The 27,678-nt window shown below is 37.3% G+C and overlaps 1 protein-coding gene across 4 annotated transcripts in view; it reads right to left on the reverse strand.

Annotated features, from left to right (window-relative positions):
* The window catches only part of pag1 (phosphoprotein membrane anchor with glycosphingolipid microdomains 1), a 56,126-nt gene extending 29,344 nt beyond the window's left edge, over positions 1 to 26,782 (reverse strand). For 2 of the 4 annotated variants that reach the window (XM_087786301.1, XM_087786298.1), the window contains exon 1: positions 26,616 to 26,782. The gene's annotated coding sequence lies outside the window, so the exon portion shown is untranslated. Of the gene's footprint in view, positions 1 to 17,659; positions 17,778 to 26,615 lie in introns of those variants that run through there. The other 2 variants (XM_087786300.1, XM_087786299.1) reach the window with 2 other exon arrangements.
* Positions 26,783 to 27,678: the final 896 nt, after the last annotated feature.

The following is a 27,678-nucleotide window of genomic DNA, read 5'->3' on the forward strand; positions in this document are numbered from 1 at the left end:
TTCTTGCCGATACACACCTCTGGACAAATCGGTCGTAAACGCTGTAATACACGATGTGATGGCGATCATGTACTGGACGACACCCCGGAGACACGGTCGCGCGACAACGTGCCCTTGAGCTCGAATATTTTCACAGCAGCAGATCTATTGACTCAGCGGAGGCAGCTGTTGTGGCCCCTCTCATATCAGTTAATGGAGAACGCTCAGCGGGCCCCGAGGGACCAGGAAAAGCAAATGAAGCGAGCGACGGAACGAGTGGAAAAACCTTCCCGTCAGTCACAAACACTCGCTCGACTCACGCAGATCCATTCGGACGTGAAGCGATTAGCAGAGACGGCCACGGAGCGAGAGTTTGAATCGCATCCGAGGATCTGAGGAAGAAGCTTCACACTCGGATCCGAGGATCTGAGGAAGAAGCTTCACACTCGGATCCGAGGATCTGAGGAAGAAGCTTCACACTCGGCCACTTTGAGACGAGGCGGCAGCTCCACGGGTGGATAATGTGGAGGGACGTGTGGAGCCATCAGGACACTTGAAGATGCTAGTGAGAGGAAGAAAGACGACCGAGGATGAAGGTTTTTAGAAGGAGATGAACCAGTGGGTTTTTAACTCTTCGAGTCTGAGATGAACTGATGAGTAACGACATGAGATTTAGTTTTTAAAAGCTTCATCAAATCAACAATTTATCCCTCATGGTCCACAGAAATGTTCTCGTCGGTGCAGCGTCAGTCGAGAATTTCAATTAAAAATAGAACATTTTCTACAGAAAATCCGTGAAGTGAAATGATTGAAAGTATTAGTGTTCGAAGAAAAAAAAAAATCTGGAAACATCATCAGAAATGAAGGCATGAAGGAAAAAGATGTGAAAACGTTGAAATCCACTGAAAAAGGTTGCAAAGAAAAAAAAGAAGAAAAGAAATAAGAATACAAAGAAGGAGAAGAAAAAGAACAAAGAGAAGAAAAAAGTAGTAGAACTTGTAGTAGTAGAAGTAGAAGAATTAGTAGTAGAAGTAGGAGTGGGAGTAGAAGAAGTAGTACAAGTGGTAGTAGAAGTAGTAGAAGTAAAATAATAAGTAGTAGAAGTAGCAGTAGTATTAGAAGTAGAATAAGTAGTAGAAGAATTAGTAGTAGAAGTTCAAGTAGTAGTAGAAGTAAAAGTAGTAGAAGTAAAATAATAAGTAGTAGAAGTAGAAGAAGTAGCAGTAGTATTAGTAGAATTAGTAGTAGAAGAAGTAGAATTAGTAGTAGAAGAAGTAGAATTAGTAGTAGAAGTAGAAGAATTAGTAGTAGAAGTAGGAGTGGGAGTAGAAGAAGTAGTACAAGTAGTAGTAGAAGTAAAATAATAAGTAGTAGAAGTAGCAGTAGTATTAGAATTAGTATTAGAAGTAGAATAAGTAGTATAAGTAGTATAAGAATTAGTAGTAGAAGTTCAAGTAGTAGTAGAAGAAGTAGAAGTAGTAGTAGAATAAGTAGTAGAAGTAGTAGAATTATTAGTTGTTTATAAAGAGAACATTATTTTGACATCTGTTTGAAAAAGCAAACATTCTACGTCAGGTAATCAAGATACACAACAGTAAAAAAAAAAAAAGATAAACAAATATTTACTTTGCTTTGTGATCAATGTATTCTTTGACGCATGAATATTATTGTGAGATTACAATGTCTTTATTATTAGTTTGGTAACAGAGTCATGAATCCAATGGTTCTAAATATTTGCTTGTATCCGTGTTTCAGCCGTTTTTTCGACCTTATTTTTCGTTTCGACACACACCACACACACCACACACACGACAAACACACACACGAACCATTAAGAGACGACGATGGTCTGAAGTGTGTGTTGAGTCACCGTGAGCGATGACGTCAGCTGTCAAAGTGACAACTGGTCGTTGACATTTGTTCGACTGGTCCAGAGACCAAACAAAAAACAGAAGTACTACATTAATACTCAGATACTACATTAATACTCTTCACTCGAGTACGGGAGACATTCCTTCACATGGCTGAGTGAAGTACTGCTGTTGGTACGCACACAGGAAGTACAAGTGGTTAATTTATGTGGTTTTAATTCCACTTGAAGTCGAGAGGCGTTCAAGTGCATTGAGCTCTTCATTCAATAGCATTTATTTGTTCCCTTCATGACGTTGAGTGACAAACACTTGAACAATTACGGAGCTTGAAGTGTCACAGATACTGGGGTTTACTTCCCTACTTGTACTATTACTTTGAGAGGCTCAGTAGTATTACTCCCTCTATCAGTCCATCCATCCATCTACCAAGCCATCCATCCATCCATTTATTCGTCCATCTATTTGTACATTCACCCATCCACCCATCCATCCATCCATCTACCAAGCCATCCATCCATTCATTTATTCGTCCATCTATTTGTACATTCACCCATCCATCCATCCATCCATTCGTCCATATACCCATCCATTGATCAATTTGTCCATCCATCCATCCATTTGTTCATCTATCAACTCATTCAACCATCCATTCATCCATCCATCCATCCATCCATCCATCCATCCATCCATCCATCCATCCATCCATACATCCAAGTATTTGGCCATTCATCCATCCATTTGTTCATCTATCCATTAATCCATCCATCCATCTATTCGTCCACATACCCATCTATTGATCAATTTGTCCATCCATCTATCCATCCATCCATTTGTTCATCTATCAATTCAGCCAACCATTCATTCATCCATCAATCCATACATCCAAGTATTTGGCCATTCATCCATCCATTCATCCATCCATCAATCTATCAACCCATCCATCAATCTATTAGTTTACATACCCATCTTTTGATCAATCTATTTGTCCATCCATCTATTCGTCCATTTATCCATCAATGCATCAACCCATCCATCAATTCGTCCATTTATTTGAACATTCATCCATCCATCCATCAATCCATACATCTATTCGTCCACCTACCCATCCATCTATTTGTACATTCATCCATCTATTCGTCCACCTACCCATCCATTTGTTCATTCATTCATCCATCTATCCATCCATCCATCCATTTGGCCATTCATTCATCTATCCATTCATGCATCCGTCCATCTATCCATCAATATCAACCCATCCATCTATCTATTTGTTTACATACCCATTTATCCATCCATTCATTTGTTCATCTAACCATTTATTCAACCATCTACTCATCCATCCAGCTATCCATCAATGCATCAACCCATCCATCTATTCGTCCACATACCCATCTATCCATCCATCCATCCGTTCCTCCGATAAGAAATGCTCACGGATTATAAAACATCATTTGTTTACAAACATTTAAATGATTGTAAACAAAGTAACAACAGTTTAAAACCTAGTTTTCTAGTGTTTCTTCTCTGCCTTCAAACACCAAAATAATCATCTCTGAAGATTTAACGGCAGCGAGAGATTTGTCCGTAATCTGCTGGGAGACAGAAATATCACGTGTAATCCCAACTTTCTTGAAAAAAAAGAGTTCCTGGAGGTTCCATCATGATCCCCAGAAGGTCAGAAGGACCCGAGGACGCTTCAGGTCCTCACTATAAATATCTGACTCACACACATCCCACCAGGAATGACAGGAATTCTAACCATGTCGGTTTCATGGGAGGACGACACATGTGGAATACATCAGTCTTCAATATGGAGTGGATGGTGTTTGATTTTGAGGGGCGAGTGAGTGAGGTCAGTGTGGTTTCAGGGGGTCGTCATCCGGGCCAGAGATTGATTAAAAAGCAGGAACCGCTTTAGAGACTTGATGACAAGGATGTGAGGCGTGAGCTTCTATTGGTTCTAACGTCCTGAGGGTAGACACGCCTTGAAAGAATGTAGAAGCAACACGTACAAGAAGGCAGTGATCCATGCATCCGGTCATTGATCCAGAAATTGATCTGTTCATTGATCCGTCATAAGTAATATTTCAACATTTAATATATTTTTTTAATATGCAGAAAGATGTTACATTTCAAAACACATTTAAGCTTTGAATAGGACATACTCAAACAATCTTAGAATTCCGAACTATAATCAAACAATTTTCAATTAGAATCAAACGATTTTAAACTATAATCAAACCATTTTAAACTGTAATCAAACAATTTTCAACTACAATCAAACAATTTTCAACTACAATCAAACAATTTTCAATTAGAATCAAACAATTTTAAACTATAATCAAACAATTTTCAACTGTAATCCAACAATTTTCAACTGTAATCCAACAATTTTCAACTATAATCTAACAATTTTCAATTAAAATTCAACAATTTTCAACTATAATCAAACAATTTCCAACTATTATCAAACAATTTTCAACTATAATCAAACCATTTTCAACTATAATCCAACAATTTTCAACTGTAATCAAACAATTTTCAACTATAATCAAACAATTTTCAACTATAATCAAACAATTTTCAACTGTAATCAAACAATTTTCAACTGTAATCAAACAATTTTCAACTATAATCAAACAATTTTCAACTACAATCAAACAATTTTCAACTATAATCAAACAATTTTCAACTGTAATCAAACAATTTCAACTATAATCAAACAATGTTCAACTGTAATCAAACAATTTTCAACTATAATCAAACAATTTCAACTGTAATCAAACAATTTCAACTATAATCAAACAATTTTCAACTGTAATCACACAATTTTCAACTATAATCAAACAATTTTCAACTATAATCAAACAATTTTCAACTAAAATCAAACAATTTTCAACTAAAATCAAACAATTTTCCAACTATAATCAAACAATTTTCAACTATAATCAAACAATTTTCAAACTGATCAGATTAATTTCAACTAAAATCAAACTAGATGTTGTTATTATATTGAAAAAAAGGGGCATTTGTAGTGGTTTAAATTTACAAAAAACTACATTTCAAACTCCTTAAGTTAAACACACGTGCAGTAGATGAATCTATACTTTAAAGATCTATAAGGATTCATATGTTAGTGCAGAAGTAGCCGCGAGGACACGAGTGATACACAAAGAAGCGTCTAAATAATGCACACAATGATGCCAGACCCCCTGCTGGGCCTCACACTTTCTCCATACCACGCCATTGTTGTGTCATTAGGCGTATGGCCCACATAAGCACCTGCTTTCTGGGTCGCCGGAGGATTAATGCTGCAGCAGAACCAGCACGGAGTCCAGCGGGTCTCACCGGGTCGGGCAGTAATCTACATGAAGCCTCTGAGTTTTAACAAGTAGGAAGAAGTCTAGACGTCAAGTTTCCTGTGTTTTGACTTCATGTTGTTGCTTCCGAGGTTCACTCACGGAGGTCACTAAATAAATGTCGATGGAAATGAGATTTACGACGTGGTGAAGAGAAAGTCGGTCGTGAAGATGTGATTATAGAAACACGAGAACGACAAGCTGCAGATTTCATGTTGATCTAAGAGTTTCTTTGAATTATTGATCACAGAGATGAGCTGCTTCGAAACATGACTCGCTGATGACCAGTATTGGATTTGTTAAGTGGATATTGAAGCGACTACACACTTTATTGATCTGTCTGCTGTGTGAGCGTTGGTGATATTTGGATTAGATTTTACAATGATATTAACAATTTTTAACTATAAACAAACAATTTTCAACTTTAAACAAACAGTTTTCAACTGTAAACAAACAATTTTCAACTGTAAACAAACAATTTTCAGCCGTAAATAAACCATTTTTAGCCGTAAATAAACAATTTTCAACTATAATCAAACAATTTTCAACTATAATCAAACAATTTTCAACTAAAATCAAACAATTTTCAACTATAATCAAACAATTTTCAACTAAAATCAAACAATTTTTTAACTATAATCAAAAATTTTCAACTAAAATCAAACAATATTCAACTCTAATCAAACATTTTTTAACTATAATCAAACAATTTTCAACTATAATCAGACAATTTTACACTTAAATCACTTTCAGGAAGACGTTTACATTTTGTCAACACGTCTATTTAAAGCAAATTTCTGTGGAAAAGTTACACGTAATAAACATGTTCATAGAGAAGACAATGAAAGTCAAAGAAGAGCTAAAAATAGCAACTGACAACAATCCAGTGTTCAACCATGTGGTACAAGTGCAAACACACACACACACACACACACACAGGGTCCTGTTGCTCATTTGTTGTAATTCTCCCATAATCCTTCACTCTCCAAAATGACACAGCTGCCAGACATATCCTCTTTACTGGCGCCTGGGACGTCCACGCTTTTCCTCCGGAGTTTCTCCCTCGACTCGTTACACAACAGCAGATAAAATTCAATCAACATTCATCTCCTTCATCTCATTTCTACAACAAAAAACAAAATAAATAACCAGCTTCTCTCGAGTCATGTTCACGGCAAACTTTTGGGAGAACGACTGGCGACGAGTGTGTGTCGCTGCAAGGATGAAAGTGTGTACTTGCTTCCTGTTTGCGAGGACACAACACACCCCTGTTTGTGCTTCATTTTATGGTCTATTCATGAACACACTGAGCTTTTTTTTTCGTTCCAGCTCTGGCACGAGACACGAGTCTGCTGATAATGACTTCCTTCAACAGCCATATGTTGAGGAACATCTCCGCTCTGTAAACGTGTCCTCAGACGGTCGTGTACGAGCACAAAAAACAACATTTTTTCAACCTTCAAAGAGAGAAAGAGTCTCGTCTCGAGCAGAGGATGCTGAGCACAAACATGATTAGCTGGTATGTACCGGTCCGTCCATCTCCTAGCAACCCAGTTACCCGGGGCTGCGGGCTCTTGTCAGCGAAAGAGAAAATCCCATGACTCTAAAATACCTTCAGCATTTCAGGAAAGTAATGAGGACTTTACAAAATATTACCAAAAGCAGAAAAAGCAGATTAATGGTATCTGTTGCTATGGTTACAACTTGTGCCAAATATGTTTTTTGACGGTAAAGTCCTGAGCTTAACTTAAATGTTCACGTGCCTTGAGGACAAGAAAACACTCAAAGGTTTTTACAAAAATACAAACATGGAATAAGATCAATAATGGCTGCAACAAAGATAACAGCGACCAAACAGCTCTGTGCTTCAGACCCCATGTAAACTCTGTTATTCTCTCACTTGTACAAGTAAAATACGTATTTCAATTCTTTGTTTAAGTGGAAGCATTAAGTCAGATTCCTAAAAAAGCAGATGAATGGTATCCGTCGCCATGGTTACACCTTGAATACTTTTTGCACACGGTACTTGACGGGAAAGTCCTAAGGTACAGAATGTTTAACACATTTACTTAACTTAAATATCCATGTGCCCTTAGGACAATAAAACATTCAAGTTTGTATTTTGTGAAAACTTTTGGAGTACGATAATTAACGGCTTGTGAACTGCAACAAAGACATAATAGCGACCAAACAGCTCTTCGTTTCAGAAAGTATTCAGACCCCATGTAAACTCTGTTCTTTTCTCACTTGTACAAGTAAAATACGTGACTTCTAACCAGATCGGATTTCAATTCTTTGTTTAAGTGGAGGCATTAAGTCAGATTCCTATCCTGGGAGTAGAATACATGTTAAAAGTTATCGACAGATGTGATTGGTTGGCTGGGCGGCCAAGCATTAGAGAAGCTGTTGACATCAGTGTTACCAATAGGATTATTTAACTTTATGTTGAACCGGTTTAACGGTTTTCATGTTATGAACGAGGGACCACTTCCTTCATTTACAACAGTACAAAAAGAAACGTTGTGTAGAATGAAAGTATCAGTTGAAAGTAGAGACGATGACATGACAACGCCTCAAGTCGAGAGTTGAAAAAGTTGAACACTTGAGTTCACCGCAGCGCTCGATTCAATCGAAGACACTTTATCTTCGGAATAACTTCGCTGATTAAACGAGTCTTGACTCGGAAGACGCGAGAAAAAAAAAGCAAGAGAAGCCGAGGAGATGGAGCGACTTTGCGAAGAGTAGACGAGCCGGCGTCGTGCTCGCAACCATCAGCTGATGAGAGATGACAGTGCATTTGGATCCCACAGCACTGGCCCAGGATCAAATGAGAACTCACTGAACTTGATAGATTCTGTCTTCAATGCATGTTTTAAATGGTTCCGTTGTTCCTTAAGGAAGGATCTTTGTGGTCAGTTTAAACAGAACAGCAACTTTTTGGTTCTACTTTCAGTCTCTTTTAGACACCCAAGGGTGTATAGTGATACTGCAGTAACGACAACTTGACTCTGGTGTTGTAGTATTTACAGACCACATGACCATCTAGCAGCCCGATGAATAATTGCAACACAAAAATGAACAAATCCAATTTCACTTTAGAAAAAGAGTACCGTATCTGAACACAACATTTTAACTGCTTTCATTTGTTCTGAAACCAAAATATGTCCAAACATCAACTTTAAAAGCTGCTGGAGTCACTGTATCCTCTCGTCCTCAGTCATCGCTGGAATCTCGCGGCACTTTATTGTTCCTTTAGATTCAAAGGACGTAATAGCAAAAATCTGTTGATACCATATGTATCACGATACAGGGTCAACGATACGATATATCGTGATACTGTAGTAACAAGTATATACGTGTAGTATTGTCCAGTACTTGACTCTGGTGTTGTGATAGTATAGTAACAAGTATATATGTGTAGTATTGTCCATTACTTGACTCTAGTGTTGTGGTACTGTAGTAACAAGTATATATGTGTAGTATTGTCGAATACTTGACTCTGGTGTTGTAGTATTTACAGACCACATGACTCTTGACAAAGTCGCTTTCATTTGTTTTCAAACCAAAATATGTCGAATCATCAGCTTTAAAAGCTGCTGGAGTCACCGTATCCTCTCGTCCTCAGTCATCGCTTGGATCTTGGGGGTTCCATTCTTTCTTTATTCGAGGAGGACTGTTGTGAGGAGAAGTTTTGTGAGAAAAAACATTGTGATATATCGCTGCATGGATATTTTCTAACACCCCTAGAATAACTATATTTATATTCGATGATGTTTAAAAATATACGTTAAAAACATGACTCGACCGACGATGTATTTCAGGATCATATCCGAGCGTCGACGGGAACGACTCGTACTTTGTGTCGCAGAAGCTCATGTTTAATGCAGAACGAGCTCACAGCACATAAGAGGAAAAATAAATATGTAATTTGAATTTCATTTCTGCGTCACTGGAGCAGCAGAGATTAACAAAGACAGATGTCGCAGGAATACTGCGCAGGAGAAAGTACTTAAACACATAATCCAGGTTTTATTCAAGGGGGGGGTTTGTTATTCAATGTAACTGACAATTATTTAAAAATATAACATGGATCCAAACCACACACAACATATATTTTACAACAACTTAGACACACATAAGTGTAAATATTGTGTCGTTCTTGCTGCGGAACAATCGTTTTCTATTGTGTTGTTTGATAGTTTTTAAATCTTCTTTGCCCAGCACAACAAACACACAACCACACAAATAAATACACACACGCATTCATAAAGATAGATACAGAGACACATGTGACGAATCAGAGACACAAACACAAAGTTTCACAAAGAGAGACACACAGAAAAAAAGGCTTGCACACACACAGACAGACACAGAGACACACATTTTCAGAGACACACACAGACAGACAAACACAAACGCAGACAGACACAGAGACACACTAAGTATCAGAGGCACACAGAGGCAGGCAAACACAAACACAGACACAAAGACAAACATCACATTTTATAAACACACACGCAGGCACACATACACAAACAGATATCCACACACAAACACACATGTACAAGACACCCACACACCCGGGCACACATATGGAGACACACATGTTAACACGCAAAGACACACACATGCAAAGACACATGCAAACATAGACGTAAACAAACACAGACCCACACACAAAAAGACGCACAACGCATGAGGACTCGGAGTCGCACACACAAAGAACACATTGACAAAAATAAACAGACACACACAGACAGACACAGAGACACACATGAAGACTCAGAACACACACACAAAGTCACACAGACACACACAAACAGACCATCACAGAGACACACATGAAGACTTAGAGACCCACACAGAGCGACAACGCATTGACAAAAAAAAAACGGACCCACAGAAAAAGGCCCAAACACACACAGACAAACAAACACATAAATTCTCAGATAAACGCATACACACACACACACACACAGGCAAACAAACACACAGACAGACACAAAGACAACCATAGAGTCTCAGACACACAAACAAATACACACACAAAAGAAACTCACTATAAACAAGAAACACAGAAACTTTACTCGGGTCAAATCATCCTCAAGTGGGAAACAAACCCACAACCTTCATGTTCACTAAACCAGCTTCTATCAAAGTGTGTTGACAATGTGGTGAAAGTCGTAAATGATCTGAAAACATCTTCCTCAGGGTCGTTAAAAGTAAGTTACACCTCATTTGTAGCTCAGTCGCTTTTTAATTCACGTGTTTACGAGTGTGTGTTCGCTGCCGCAGGAGTGTGTGTGTGTGTGTGTGCATGCGTGTGTGTGTGTGTGTGTTGAGTAACGAGCGAGGCTGTAACTAATTCACCTTCCAGCGTTTTATGGCCGGAGCTTCTTTATCAACACGCGACACTTAGACGCTCAATGTGATAAAAACTGCCCACGAGCAACTCTCGCAACATTTATCCACTTCAGCGAAAAGAGGCGCATCAGCAAAACAGGAACTTTTCTGTGTTTTCACTTCACTTTTCATCTCCCGTTAGAGCTGCACTTTCTCTCTTTCCTACTGTGCCAGGAGAGAGTTGTCGGTTCAAAACCCTGCGGTGCACCTTCTCCCTCGTCTTTCAAAGCTTCCGTCTCTTTATTCGAAGGTTGTTGGCACGACGCCGCGGCTCGCTGGATCTTATACCCCAAACTATGAACCTTTATCTTTGTCTGAAGAAAAAAAGTGAAGCGGACAAATCTGGGTTTTCTGCTTCGTCAGCAGTTTCTAAAAGTGTGTCGAGCAAAGTGCAGTGAGTCCGTGTGAATGGTTTGTGCGTCGCCTGTTCTACTTATTAACAACACTTTCAACACGGCATCTACTCGCTAAAAATTAAACCAATGGGCCACTTTCTTTGTCGTAACAAATAAAAAGCCTCACAAAATTTGCACATAATACAAAAGAGAAATGATCACGAAAATTGTTTTTGCTTGACGGTAAAGTCCTGAGCTTAACTTAAATGGTTATGTGCCTTGAGGACAATACAACTTTTTAAGCTTTTTACAAATTACAAACTTCATCATTACGGGAACTGCAACAAAGACATAACAGCGACCAAACAGCTCTGTGCTTCAGACCCCATGTAAACTCTGTTCTTCTCTCCCTTGTACAAGTAAAATATGTGACTTTCAACCAGATCGTATTTCAATTCTTTGTTTAAGTGGAAGCATTAAGTCAGATAAAAGGCAGATGAATGGTATCAGTCGCCAAGGTTAAGTAAAATATTCGAAAAATCAAGAAAGCAGAGTAAAAGTTTTTAAACTGAAAAGAAATGGCATGAAAATCAAAAAGAAGTTCAAGTGAAACCACTAAAAGGTTCATTGGATCAGCCATGTGTCAATCAAAACAGCTGACTGGGTGTTTTTTGGAGATGGCGGGACATTATTGAGGGATCCATGAAAAACGAGAAAGAATTAACATTAAAAACAGAAGAAAAAAAATGACTTTGAACTGAAAAAACATAAGTAGAAAGAGAAAAAAATGTATACAAAAAAACAGAAATAACATTTCAACAGAAAACAGACGGATAACAATCAAGAAAAATTGAAAAAACAGAACTAAAAACTGGAAAAATTTGAATTGGCACAAAATTACAGATAATGAATCACGAAAAACAGAAAAAAAAACGGCACAAAATAGTTTTTCAAGAAAAAGTAATTATGGCTAAAAACAAAAAATTAAATGCATTCAAAACAGAAGGAAGTTGAAGTGGAAACACTCAAACATTGTATTGGACCAGCCATGAAAAAACGAATTATAACAGAAATTATTATGATTAACAGAAAAAAATATATAAAAAAGACAGCACAAAAATTTTAAAAATTACTTTGGAAGAGGATTTAAGATATCAAATTATAAATGGAAGTGAGAGAGTCGTCACCTCATGGAGAATTGTATTTTTTATTAACCGCAAATTTTAAATCACTTTTAATTCATGTTTTATTTGGAAATCCATTTAAAGCACTTTATTTTTATCACTCATTTCCTGCGTGAGCTAACATATCAACAAGACTCGCCACGATGTGACGCAGGTAAAGTAGAAATCTTATTTAAGTTGTGCGATCGCGTCTCGAGTGTCTTCACGTCGACAAATACGACAACTTTCAAGGACAGCGGAGAAGAGACGGAATAACTACGACAACTTTCTGAAGTACTGAGATTTTTTCAAGTTCATTAGGCAATAAAACTTCTCACTTTTATAAAACAACCTCAGGTAGTGAGAAGGTCATGACATGAGGAACTTGTCAACATTTGTTGTGTAATTACACTTTACACTCGTGGTTGGTTTTTGACGTGGTTTTATTTCCAAGATTACATCATATATTCACGCCTGCAAGTGATGCGAAGCCACTGTCGTCCAATGAGGTGTTCGTATTTTGGTCATGTGATCCAAGACTCGGACATCTGTGGTTTCAATTAAGTTTTGAGACTTTGACAGTGACGATAGTACTTACACAGGGTTTAAAAGGTGTGTAACAATGTTACAAAATAAATACAGAGAGGTTTCAAAGTATTACTCTCAAGCTTCACAGAATAATACTCGCGACTAAATACACTTTATTCAAAGAGGCTGTGGTTGATAGATCTGAAAGTAAGAACCAGAATTTTAAAGTTGATCCTGAAAGAAACTGGCAGCCAGTGAAGAGTTTTAAGGATCGGAGAAATGTGAGTTCTTCTACTAGAGCGGCTCAGTTTTCTGTCTGCAGAGTTTTGTGAGCCCAGTTGCATCAGTTGATGTATGTTACAAGGAGTAAGTAAGTTTTTCAAACATCTCGTCTCCGTACATTGTTAGGAGCTCCATCAACCACAGAGACCCTGTTGGCTGACCTGGTCCAGGCACCAGCTGGTTGGATGTGGTGAACCAGGGACGGATGGACAGATTGTAATTCCAGGATTCTGGAGGAATCACTGGCACAAAAATCGCAAACGTTCGCTAGAAGCAATCTGGGTTTCTTTGTTCACCTCTCAATGGTCTGTATCATTGAAATGCAGTGATTTAAATGTGAATTCTTCTCCGTCCATCAAGCAAACGTGTCCCTCACTAAAGCTTTGGTCCAAGAAAACAACATCACGGACCAACTGTCCAGGAACTGAAAGACTCTTTGTGACTCCACTTGGCTCAAACATCTTCTACTCGCTTTCCATTTACCCATTCATCGCCATCTTATTCTTCCCTTTCTCCGCCCGCATCCTTTCTTCCTTCTCCTCTATTGTGTTCTCGTGGATGGAAGGACAAGCAAACGAAGCAGAGACGGACAGAGAAAAACGAGTCTTTCCACAAAGAAAGACACGACGACATCAAACTCAAAGAGCCGTTTCTGAAGATTGGAGTAGACTTTTGTTTTCCGAAACAAGCTCCAGGTTTTACCATTGAGTATTGTTACTTTGAAATCAGAAAGTATTTTCCAACAGAGAGGCTGAAGAATTGAAGTATTCTTGATATACAACTAAAAATGACACTTGCCATTTTACTTTCCTAGCAGCATGGAAGGTGAATAATCAAATGTATACAAGAGACTTTCAAAAGGCTGGACCACTTTCACTTATTGAAGCTTATTTTAAATACTGAGATTGTAAAGTCACCAGAATACCGGTCCCTGAAAAATAGTGCTGGCTTTACTTCTTCTCTGCAGGATGCCAAAAAAAAAATTTTTTTTTCTCAATAATCGAAAGTAAATGAAGTTTTCTGAAGTATCTGTTCGTTGGCTATAATAAGATATACTTTAATTAAGTCCCTATTTGAAGAGTCTTCATATAAATATAAATATATAAATGAATTGTGTCTGATAACTACTGGAAGGGCTTTGATTGACTACACATGTAGAAATAATTCCTGACACTCCCTTAAATTTTTGTGAAAAAAACAAAGCGACACTTACATTTAACGCTAGTATTGATTATCGTCAGGACAGATGGCGCAACAAACAGTACTTTTCTGATGAGTACATATCGTAAAATGTTCACATCGTTCAGCACATGGATTTGTTGAACTGAGCTTCAAAACGTTACTGCGCCATGTCGCAGAAAGATGCAGTAATGATAGCGAAAGAATCGCGTTCCATTGATTTTCGAGGTCGAATTTTGAGGTTGACTTTTTCTTTATGAAAATTAAATATTTTCACATTCTGAGGCCTTTAAATTCAATACAAAATAAATAGCTGTTATAAGAGTGGCATCAGACGATATCAAATAAGTACCAAATAGGGCTGCACGATATATCGAAAAATATGCGATATACATATGGAAAACATGTGTTAATTTAATAATTTTTAACGTATAAATCAAGCATTTCTGAAATGTGCACTTCGATCAATCAGTGTCACGTTCTGTGAAGTTGTCAATTTGTACTTCTATGTCTTGTTGTTGTTTACGTCTCCGTCTGTGAACTGTGAGTATATACACGGAAGTAATACTAACTTGTGATCTAGTCAAACACTAGTGATCCAGTCACTCGTCTCTTTCAACCTCCTTTGTTAAAGCAACATATCGTAAGAACTTTTCATCTCGTCTCAGTTGTTTTCTTATAAGATCGTGAACTTCCAAACAAACCTGTCCGTCTTCACCGTATGCTAACGAGCTAAGTTGTTAGCATCATTTATAAAGTGTTATGTGTGCGTGTACAAGGAGGTGGATTTATTATTGATTTGGTGATATCACGACGCGCCGGCGGCTCCTCTCTGATGTCGCTCAGTTTGGCAGGAAACCGATGCAAGTCCCGCGAGACTGAGCGTTATAAGATATATTTTTCTACGATAATGTCGGCACCGAAGTGCAGAAATAAACGAAAGGGAAATATCATCGTTTTCCTTCTTAACCCCCGGACCTACAGTACACTACAGTACTCGCAAAAATATTGAATTAATATCGATATCGCAATTCAAGACACCAATATCGCACATATTTCCAATATTTTGCAGCCCTAGTACCAAACTACTTTTAGCCAATCAAGTGACGGCTACACAATCATGTGATGACGTTTCGTTTTTTCTTTTCCAGACAATGTGTCAAGTTTGTCTACGAAACATTAACGATCGTCTTGTTTAAACCGATGGAATTTCAACCTCTCTTGTCGTCTTTTCCCAGGAGAGACTTCTCATGGTTTTCAATTCTCAACTACATGATTATGACCACCCCCCCGTGTATTCCCAGAGGAGATATTTCCCAAAACACTAGGCGTGTAATATGTGGATATCATGGTAGGAAAAGCCCTGAAGCGCCTCTCGCCACTTTTGTTTGACTGATATTAATAGTCCGGCGCGTTGAGATAACAGGGGTATTTCCTAGCATGAGCCTGTCTGGGAAAAAAGGGAGGTGTGCGTCTCATATTGTGTGCGTCGCGGACGTCTTTGTGTGTTTGTGTGTCGCTGGCAGACGCTTTCTTGGAAAACAGAAACAGGGAGGGTCAGAAACTGAGAGAAGAGGAAGAGAGACCATGAGGTGAAAGTGCAACACAGTGGAGAAGGGGCGGCTGTAAATCCCTCGTCCAGATGAAAAGATGTGTTGCAAACACCCCTCGTGACAATAACCACAGAAGGCCTCGATATAATGATCATCACCAGTACAACAATGATCTGTGAAGACGGTATCAGTTCTTTCTTACGTTGTTTCTCTGTCTGTGAGAACCACTGAGTGAAAGATGTGAAATGAACAATGAAAGAAAATATCAACACTATTATAAGAAGCTACATCTCATTCCTTATGTCAGAAATATTGTGTTTGTTGTAGTCAAGAAGTGATTATTATAGTCTACAAAGAAGTAGAAAAAAAGGAAAAGGTAACAAGTCTATCTACCAAAAAATCTATTATTCTATCTATTTTTTTTTTAGATGAAAATTGTTTGATTAAAGTTGAATTTTTTTTGATTATCATTGAAAATTGTTTGATTGTTGTTGAAAATTGTTTGGTTATAGTTGAAAATTGTTAGATTATAGTTGAAAATTGTTTGATTATAGTTGAAAATTGTTTGATTATAGTTGAAAATTGTTTGATTATAGTTGAAAATTGTTTGATTATAGTTGAAAAATGTTTGATTATCATTGAAAATTGTTTGATTAAAGTTGAAAATTGTTTGATTATAGTTGAAAATTGTTAGATTATAGTTGAAAATTGTTTGGTTATAGTTGAAAATTGTTAGATTATAGTTGAAAATTGTTTGATTATAGTTGAAAATTGTTAGATTATAGTTGAAAATTGTTTGATTATAGTTGAAAATTGTTTGATTATAGTTGAAAATTGTTTGATTAAAGTTGAAAATTGTCTGATTATAGTTGAAAATTGTTTGATTATAGTTGAAAATTGTTTGATTATCATTGAAAATTGTTAGATTATAGTTGAAAATTGTTTGATTATAGTTGAAAATTGTTTGATTATCATTGAAAATTGTTAGATTATAGTTGAAATTGTTTGATTATAGTTGAAAATTGTTTGATTATAGTTGAAAATTGTTTGATTATAGTTTAAAATTGTTTGATTATCATTGAAAATTGTTTGATTAAAGTTGAAAATTGTTTGATTATAGTTGAAAATTGTTAGATTATAGTTGAAAATTGTTTGATTATCATTGAAAATTGTTTGATTATAGTTGAAAATTGTTTGATTATAGTTGAAAATTGTTTGGTTAAAGTTGAAAATTGTTTGATTAAAGTTGAAAATTGTTTGATTATAGTTGAAAATTGTTTGATTATAGTTGAAAATTGTTTGATTATAGTTGAAAATTGTTTGATTATAGTTGAAAATTGTTTGATTAAAGTTGAAAATTGTTTGATTACAGTTGAAAGTTTTATATAATATGTTTATAATAATAACAACGGTAATATTAGTAATAATAATAATAATTATTATTTATTATTATTATCATCATTAAAATACTTAATACTACTACGAAAATGGATGTTTAATTGCAATATCAGCAAAAACAAATCTATGAACTATTAAAAGGGATAATAATAATAAAAACAATTGTAAATTTAGATATAAATGTAAAAAAGTAATTGATTTACTTATAATAATAACGAAAGAAAGAAAGAAAAGATTAAGATTAAGACACAAACGATTCTTGAAATCTGTGCAAGAACAAAAACCAGTTTCGACCACAAACGTCGCTGCAATATTACAACAGTTTTAAGTACTTCTTGTACAACACAAGTATTAAGTCTTCTGACCACGTCCTGAAACTAACCTCGGACGCAATCATTGAATCTTACGCAAGAGTCGGGCGTGACGAACACACGTTGGTGAAACATATTTACACGGATTTCCTCACATTTTCAATCACTTAAAAACTGCGACTCCATTTTGACTACGACTCTTCAAGACTGAAAAACAGCCTGAAACACAAACTCTTACATCATCCAAATTAAAGAACCACCCGAATCTAAACTAAACAACAATATTCATAAACATTACCTTAAAAGGTCGAAGTGCATGTGTAGCGTTAGCCTGGAGTCGAGGCGGCGTCACTTCACGTCACGGCGAGTGAAACCAGGAGTGAAGAAGTTCGGAGCAGCTTGAGCGAGAGAACTATGTGTTTTGGAATGTGACGACTGTACGTCAAGACAAACTGGTTTGTCATTCGTGCGAAGACACAAACGCTTACATTCTCAGCTGCTCCGTGTCTTTCAAGGCAACGTGTGACAAAATCATGCTAAACACAAACATGACGAAACATGAACGTCTCACAAGTACAAGTACATCAAAGACTAATATTTGACTTTGAAAATCGTTTTCTGCTTTTGACCAGAATGAGATTCGTACAGAAAACCGTATAAATAATCTTCTGAATAAATATATTGATGACCTTTGTATGTTAATTTTTAGCAAACATTTTCTCTTAAGAAATGTATTTTTTTCTGAGAATATATAAATGTATATTCATTCAAGATTGTCTGATAGTAATATATCGTAATATTATTTTTCCACAATACTGTATTGATATTCAAAAGCACTGTACGATTTTTTTTGATTTTTTTTAAACCAAGATTTTTAAATTAATTTATTTTTTTATTTTTTTTATTTTTGGGTTGGAATAAAACTCAAGGCCTCTAGATGGCAGCAGTCATTAGATTCTCCGCGGCTATAGGACAAATTAAATCCCGCAAGATCCCGGCGATGACTGAGCACGAGAGGATACAGTGACTCCAGCAGATTTTAAAGCTGATGTTTGGACATATTTTGGTTTGAAAGCAAATGAAAGCAGTTACGACTTCGTCAAGAGTCATGTGGTCCGTAAATACTACAACACCAGAGTCAAGTACTGGACAATACTACACATATATACTTGTTACTACACTATCACAACACCAGAGTCAAGTACTGGACAATACTACACATATATACTTGTTACTACAATATCACAACACCAGAGTCAAGTACTGGACAATACTACACATATATACTTGTTACTACACTATCACAACACCAGAGTCAAGTACTGTAAAATACTACACATTTATTCTTGTTACTACACTATCATAATGCATCGTATCGTTGAATCTGTATCATGATACATATCGAATCATATTCACGACAGTACACACTCCTTGAAACGTGTTTAACTCGTTACATTTTCAAAGATCCCACGAGATCCCGGTGATGACTGAGGACGAGAGGATACAGTGACTCCAGAAGCTTTTAAAGCTGATGTTTGGACATATTTTGGTTTGAAAACAAATCAAAGCAGTTACGACTTTGTCAAGCGTCATGTGGTCTGTACATTGAAAAAATGTCTGATGTTTTTGTTCATGTACGTTTGAAATGTTCTATATAAATACAATTATTATTATTATTATTATTATTACCCTAAAATAATAAGAAAAAAAAAACATTTTCACACCGTTTCGAATCGCACATGGATCACAGGTGTGCGAGACTTTAAGTTCGGACGTGACTCGGTTCATAAAAACTCATAAGAAATGACGTTTGATCTCTTGTTCAAATCGAAGAATCAATTCTCGTAATGAGGACGAGGAGAAAGAACCATGAGACGAGAATCTCTTTCATGGCGTCACGACCTTCATCTAATAACTTCTGTTCTTCTCGCTCTGATCCAGTCAAAGCGTCTCAGAAGCTTCTGATCTCGACCAGAACAGACGAGTCGTTGGGAGAAAGTGAACAGACGCTTCATCCATCTTGTCTTTTGAACGCAAACAAAGAAAAGCATTGATGAGCGAGCAGCGTGAAGAAAATAAATTGACTCTTAGATCCATCACTTCACAAATAAAGAAACAATTATACGATGTTTGCAGGATTATATTTGATCCGATGCTGATGGTGGTTCGGGCAGGAAACGAGTGATAAAAGTAAAGCGCGTTCTCGGAATTTACAGAAATAAAACAACACTCGCAGACGGTAAATGATGTAAAAACCGGTTCAAAGACTCACTTCACAACATTCCATGACTTTAATCATCAGACAAACAGCAAATCAGCTGTTTTGATTGACAGCTGGCTGAGCCAATGAAATGACAAAGAGAGCATTGGTTCATTTTCTTCTTCACAAACATGTTTTTCTGTGCGTAGTGACAATAAAGTTGTAAATAGAACTAAAAGACATTTTATAGAATATGGTAAAACTTTCTGGACCAACCAACAGCAATGACTCGATAGAATCTGATTAAACAAAAATATTACAATATTATAAGAGTTTAATAAGAGTTTAAAAAAAAAGGTTTTCAGCAAATGTTTACTCAGGGCTGGTGATATTATTGGGCTCTTAACAGGGTCTTGGTCTTACAGGGGTCTTACCCTTGTCTTGGTTTTACTGGGGTCTTAACAGGCTCTTGGTCTTAAAGGGGTCTTATGGTGTCTTGGTCTGACAGGGGTCTTACTCTGGCCTTGGTCTTGTCGAGGTCTTATTGGGGTCTTACCCTTGTCTTGGTCTTACAGGGGTCTTAACTGGGTCTTGGTCTTACCCTGGTCTTGGTCTTAAATGTGTCTTAATGGGGTTTTGGTCTTGGTCTTACAGGGGTCTTACTCTTGTCTTGGTTTTACTGGGGTCTTAGCAGGCTCTTGGTCTTACAGGGGTCTTAATAGGGTCTTGGTCTTACCGGGGTCTTAATAGGGTCTTGGTCTTACCGGGGTCTTACCTGGTCTTAGTTTTACTGGGGTCTTAACAGGCTCTTGGTCTTAAAGGGGTCTTATGGTGTCTTGGTCTGACAGGGGTCTTACTCTGGCCTTGGTCTTGTCGAGGTCTTATTGGGGTCTTACCCTTGTCTTGGTCTTACCGGGGTCTTAATAGGGTCTTGGTCTTACCGGGGTCTTACCTGGTCTTAGTTTTACTGGGGTCTTAACAGGCTCTTGGTCTTAAAGGGGTCTTACTTTGGCCTTGGTCTTGTCGGGGTCTTACCCTTGTCTTGGTCTTACAGGGGTCTTAACGGGGTCTTGGTGTTACCTTAGTCTTCGTCTTACTGGGGTCTTAATGGGGTCTTGGTCTTATCCTGGTCTTGGTCTTGGTCTTACTGAGGTCTTAAGGGGGTTTGGGTCTTATCCTGGTTTTGGTCTTACTGGGGTCTTAACAGGGTCTCGGTCTTATCGGATGTGGTGAGTTAAAAATAAAATGTTAGACTAAAACAAAACAAAAGGTTCGATTCGGCAACTGTAAGTCTTTACCATCAGAACAATTCTAACCAAAAATATCTGCATACATTCTCCATCATATCAGCCTCGTTGTTGCTGATGACGATGATCTGAAAACACATTTGTGTTTCCTTGACAACAAGCTGCAGTGTTTCTGCTCAAAGATGCAACATTGTTGCACATTTTAACGATTCACCCTCGACGCAGACGACACAGGGAGTCGACCACTGTTGCTGCACCGAGAAGGAAATGAAGTCAATGTTGACTCGTCTGCAGTTCCATCACGAATCACCACATATTCTTGTGATCGTTCAGACAAACATGAGCAGCAGCTGAAAGACGCAAGACGTCGAAAACGAATACGAAGTAGTGAAGACGAATACTGTTAAAGGAGTTCACTCATGGTGCCGCAGAGATATTCTATGTACGCGTGTGAAGGGTTTTCAACTCAAAAAGTATTATTATTATTTAAATAAAATCAACTGTATAATTAAAGTATATTTTTAAAAAGGTCCTCAGCATCGTCCGATAACAACTCATACGTTAATTGATTGATTAATTGATTTATTCACCAAAACATGTGGGAAATAATTGTAGTTGTTTCAGCAGCAAATACTCTTATTAGTACACATAACGTACACGCACTTAAAACAATAATAACAGATACAATGATACTTATTATTAAAAACAATAAGATAAATAATGATATTAATAGGTTTAACTAAAAAAAGTGGTTATTTTTAAGGATTTCTGGTTATAGACAGTTTGGTAAAAAACAAAAACGAATTAAAAGTGATTAGCTAAGACTCTCAAACATGGAACTTGACTCGACTACTGAGCAAACAAACCATCGTTTGCTCATCGACGACAGAGAACGACTTCCTGTGCTTGTTCAGTTTGAGTGAGTGTGACATGTGTTCTGTTCACGGGCGACATGTTGACTTCTTGATTGAAACTTTAAGTCCAAGTGTTTTATCTCAAATATTGTGGGTTCAAAGGGTAAAAATTACACAATCTATGAAGTATAAGGTGTTTAAGAAAATATTGAAGAACTTAAATATGGCTTTTTTAACTACTATAGAAATAATCAACAGTAGTGTATAGATTACATTCTTTTTACATTTGTATCATTGTTCTTTAATAGTTTCAATAAAGTTTGTATACAATAAATAATTACAATTCTTATTGAATTAAATGAAATCCTGCGAGATCCCGACGATGACTGAGGACGAGAGGATACAGTGAGTCCAGCAGCTTTTAAAGCTGATGTTTGGACATATTTTGGTTTGAAAACAAATGAAAGCAGTTACGACTTCGTCAAGAGTCATGTGGTCTGTAAATACTACAACACCAGAGTCAAGTACTGGACAATACTACACATATATACTTGTTACTACACTATCACAACACCAGAGTCAAGTACTCGACAATACTGCACATATATACTTGTTACTACACTATCACAACACCAGAGTCCAGTACTCGACAATACTACACATATATCCATGTTACTAAAGTATCACAACACCAGAGTCCAGTACTCGACAATACTACACATATATCCATGTTACTAAAGTATCACAACACCAGAGTCAAGTACTCGACAATACTACACATTTATCCTGGTTAATACAGTAACGTCGACTCTGTATCGTGATACATATCAAATCATATTCTTGACAATACACACTCCTAGAAACGTGTATAACTCGGGATCGTTGCAAATGTAACGATCCCACGAGATCCCGGTGATAACTGAGGACGAGAGGATACTGTGAGTCCAGCAGCTTTTAAAGCTGATGTTTGGACATATTTTGAAAACAAATGAAAGCTGATACGACTTGTCAAGAGTCGTGTGGTCTGTTAATTCTGCAACACCAGAGTCAAGTACTCCACAATACCACACATATATACTTGTTACTACAGTCTCACTATATATCGTATCGTCGACCATGTATCGTATCAACAGATTCTTTAAAATACACACAATTTATCATTGATAAATGATCGGGACACAGAAAACTGTGCCGTGAACCAAAAATACTCTGCTAATCACTTTTCGATTAAATTCACACACTGGCCCAATTCAACATGGAACAATGTAGCGAGCGGCATGATGGGAAACAAACAGGAAGCTATGTAAACACAGCTCCGATGTATAGTCACGCTCGGAAGACCAGAGAAAATGAAACTGGAGTAGAAATCGTCATCGCTCAGAGCACATGTCCTCTTGTGTGGGAACAAGACTGCAGTGTTTCTTTTTGGACAACTGAACACACCCCGAGCTAAGGCTGTGTGTGTGTGTGTGTGTGTGTGTGTGTGTGTGTGTGTGTGTGTGTGTGTGTGTGTGTGTGTGTGTGTGTGTGTGTGTGTGTGTGTGTGTGCGAGTGTATGGCATGTCTTACTGTGTCTGGGAGCTCATGTGAGCTGCAGAGAAAAGGGGGAAGTTGTGTGAAAAATGTGTTTTATTTATGAGGCCCAGACAGAGTGCTTACAGTAGCTCGGTCCACTCATGTAGGCGAGTGACCGCTCATGCTTGGACAGTCGACCAGACGAGGTCACGTTCATGTCACCGTTGATAAACGTTGTTATTGTCTCTGGCGACCACACACAAGAACACAAGTACTCACGGCGAGGGCGGAAACATGTCAAGGCTTCCTGAAATATCACTATCCAGGTCTATTCATGGAGTTAATATTGGTAGTAATAAGTAAATAATTATTTGTAAAGATGTTTCTCAGACCAGGGTCACAAAGCACTTAAACAATACACAGTTAAAATAATTTTAAAGGTCAAGACAACATAGAGACAAACACAGCAGAAAAAGCTCAAATAAAAGTGTCTCGAGATGTTTCTTGAAGGAGTCAGTAGATCATCAAACACAGATGTTTCTTGAAGGAGTCAGTAGATCATCAAACACAGATGTTTCTTGAAGGAGTCAGTAGATCATCAAACACAGATGTTTCTTGAAGGAGTCAGTAGATCATCAAACACAGATGTTTCTTGAAGGAGTCAGTAGGTCATCAAACACAGATGTTTCTTGAAGGAGTCAGTAGATCATCAAACACACATGTTTCTTGAAGGAGTCAGTAGATCATCAAACACAGATGTTTCTTGAAGGAGTCAGTAGATCATCAAACACAGATGTTTCTTGAAGGAGTCAGTAGATCATCAAACACAGATGTTTCTTGAAGGAGTCAGTAGATCATCAAACACAGATGTTTCTTGAAGGAGTCAGTAGATCATCAAACACAGATGTTTCTTGAAGGAGTCAGTAGATCATCAAACACAGAGATGGTTCCAAAGCTTAGGAGCAACAGTCTGGAAGGATTTCTCTCCTCTGGTCCTGAACCGTGTTCAGGAACCATCAGTAGATTCTGATCCACAGACCTCAGAGCCCGAGCTGGGGTGTAAGTCTGGATCAGATCACTGATGGAAGGTCTGACCATGAATAGATCTGAAAGTAAGAACCAAAATTTTAAAGTTGATCCTGAAAGAAACTGGCAGCCAGTGAAGAGTCTTAAGGATCGGAGAAATGTGAGTTCTTCTACTAGAGCGGCTCAGAATTCTGGCTGCAGAGTTTTGTATCAACTGCAGGCGAGACAGATGCTTCTTGTTAAGACACCAAAATAAACTGTTAAAATAGTCTAAACGACACAAACACATGGATTATAAGATCCAGATCGTGTTGTGACAACATTTTCCTAAGTTTAGAGATTTTCATCAGTTGAAGGAAACAGTTTTTAGTCTGTTTTTTGCGGCGTTGTACTAGAATTAAATATGAGGATTTGAGACAAATTTTAAAAAAGCTTTTGATTCAGGTGTTTTTTATTGTGTTTAAATAGACCTGTTTCAGCAGCTAAACTACTACTTTATCGTGGATGAAACCAGTGTTCGCAGTACGGTTGAGAAGTGTACGATTGTACTCCGGCCTCCAGGTACTTGTACCTCCTCACGACGAACCTGTTGAAATAACATGTTTCCCCGAGAGCTACAGTCAAGTAGGTCAGATGATGGTTCCTCTTACAATGATAAACAAACCACTTCTGGGTTGAAACGCTGGAGAAGACCTCGAATGCAACACTTCACTAAACTGTTGTTTTCAAACGAGCTCGATGGAAAAATCTGTGAGATTGAATAACAAAGACAAACAAGTTTCAATATGTCACGTCGTGAAAGTTGTCGCCACAGGAAAAGAGAAGCGTACTTTAGGAAAAATGACATTCTGAAGTACTCCAGGATACCACAAATATTTCTCTGTTCCCGTGAGATCCCGGCGATGACTGAGGAGGAGAGGATACAGTCGACTATGCAATATGATATTTTGGCCGGCGAATCATATCATATATGATACTATAGTTCTTTTATGGTATATGATTCAAGAAAGTGTCAAATTGAATAAATAGTGAATACCCACTGTGTTTGTTCATTCATGTGTTGCAATTAAACCCGAGTACGTCCTCTGCAGCTAAAGCGAGTATGAAATACAGCAAGATCCATAAGAGGGCTGAGGACAAGAGGATACAGTCGACTGCAGCAGCAAAACTATTGAAAGCAGTAACGACTTCGTCAAGAGTCACGTAGTCTGTAAATTCTGCAACACCAGAGTCAAGTACTCAAGAATACCACAATTATTTCTTTGTTCCTGTGAGATCCCGGCGATGACTGAGGACCAGAGGATACAGTGGTCTACCGCAGCAAAACTTTTGAAAGCAGTTACGACTTTTTCATGTGGTCTGTAAATTCTACAAGTCGAGTCAAGTACTCGACAATACTACAAAAAACGGACTCCTTTATGAAACATCTTAAGACGTTTCTATTTGTTCAGGCTTTTCCTTGATTTTCTGGAACTCCTGTGTTGTTCTCAGTATTATCTTGATCTTTAAAGTATATACTTTTTTGAGTTTTGTTCTGTTTGTTTAAGCGCTTTGTGACCCTGGTCTGGAAAAGCGCTATATAAATAAATATTACTTACTTACTTACTTTTTTTCTTCAAGATCCTGGCGATGACTGAGGACAAGAGGATACAGTGACTCCAGCAGCTTTTAAAGCTGATGTTTGGACATTTTTTGGTTTGAAAATAAATTAAAACGGTTACGACTTCGTCAAGAGTCATGTGGTCTGTAAATTCTGCAGCACCAGAGTCAAGTACTCGACAATACTACAAATATTTATTTTTTCCTGTGAGATCCCGGCGATGACTGAGGACAAGAGGATACAGTCGACTACAGCAGGTAAACCATTGAAAGCAGTTACGACTTTGTCAAGAAGGCATGTGGTCTGTAAATTATACAACACCAGAGTCAAGTACTGGACAATATTACAAAATAAATCATTTTTTCTGCAACATCCTGGGAAAGACTGAGGACGAGAGGATACAGTGACTCCAGCAGCTTTTAAAGCTGATGTTTGGACATATTTTGGTTTGAAAGCAAATGAAAGCAGTTACGACTTCGTCAAGAGTCATGAGGTCTGTAAATACTACAACACCAGAGTCAAGTACTTCGACAATACTACACATATTTCCTTGATGCTACAGTATCACAAGATATATCGCGGTACATCGTATTGTTTACCCGGTGATGCGCATCATACGAACAGACTCTAAGCTCCTATATATATATATATATATATATATATATATATATATCAAGAATGAAAGACAAACTAGTCTTTAAATCCAACAGCATCTCACCATGAGCGACACAAACACAGCAACAAGTCTCAGCATCTCTGCATCTTTACCCAGCAACACTGCGGCGAATACAACTTTATTGAAACACACTCACGGACAGTCGCGCTCACGAGTGTGTGTCCGGCCGCGGTCTCTTGGTCCAGGGCCGGCGGAGGGAGCAGCATATGCGGGGTGAGGAGGAGGAGGAGGAGGAGACGTCCACAGGAGGAGAGACGAGCTCCGCGCTCGACATCCGCACGTTTGTGACTCGAGACGAGAGAAGACGAGCTGCTCGCTCCGTCGACGTGACGTAGCTGTCACGTGACCGCGACATGGACGAGGAGCGGCTGCGATTGGTGAGTCTGTCACGTGGTTCTGAGGGGGCGTGGTTAAGATGGTTACAGCGGGAGGCTTGAAAACGTCAACACGACGATGACGTTGACTTTTTATTACACAAACAACGAACAATCGATTTATAAGCGCATTTATTATCTTTATCTATAAGATGTTTTCAATGAATATTACTGTCTTTTATTGTCGGACTTTCATCCGATCCTAAGAGTTCATCGTCATTCAGTGATCAAAATAAACCAAACCATTTATTATTTATCACTTATTATTTATCATTTATCATTTATTATTTATCATTTATCATTTATCATTTATTATTTATTATTTATCATTTATCATTTATCATTTATCATTTATCATTTATCATTTATCATTTATTATTTATTATTTATTATTTATCACTTATTATTTATCATTTATCATTTATCATTTATCATTTATCATTTATCATTTATTATTTATTATTTATTATTTATTATCTATTATTTACTATTCCTTGTCCATCATTCCTTACTTATTATTTATTTTTTATTATTTATTATTTAACAAGTATTATTTATTATTTATCATTTATCATTTATCATTTATTATTTATCATTTATCATTTATTATTTTAATTAAACATAAAGAAAATGAAAATAATAACACAAACATCAACGAACAATCGATTTATAAGCGCATTTATTATCTTTATCTATAAGATGTTTTCAATGAATATTACTGTCTTTTATTGTCCGACTTTCCTCCGATCCTTGAAGAGTTCATCGTCATTTAGTGATCAAAATAAACCAAACCATTTATCATTTATCATTTATCATTTATCATTT

Source organism: Callionymus lyra, chromosome 3, assembly GCF_982586985.1.
Source record: "Callionymus lyra chromosome 3, fCalLyr1.hap1.1, whole genome shotgun sequence".
Lineage (NCBI taxonomy): Eukaryota > Metazoa > Chordata > Actinopteri > Syngnathiformes > Callionymidae > Callionymus > Callionymus lyra.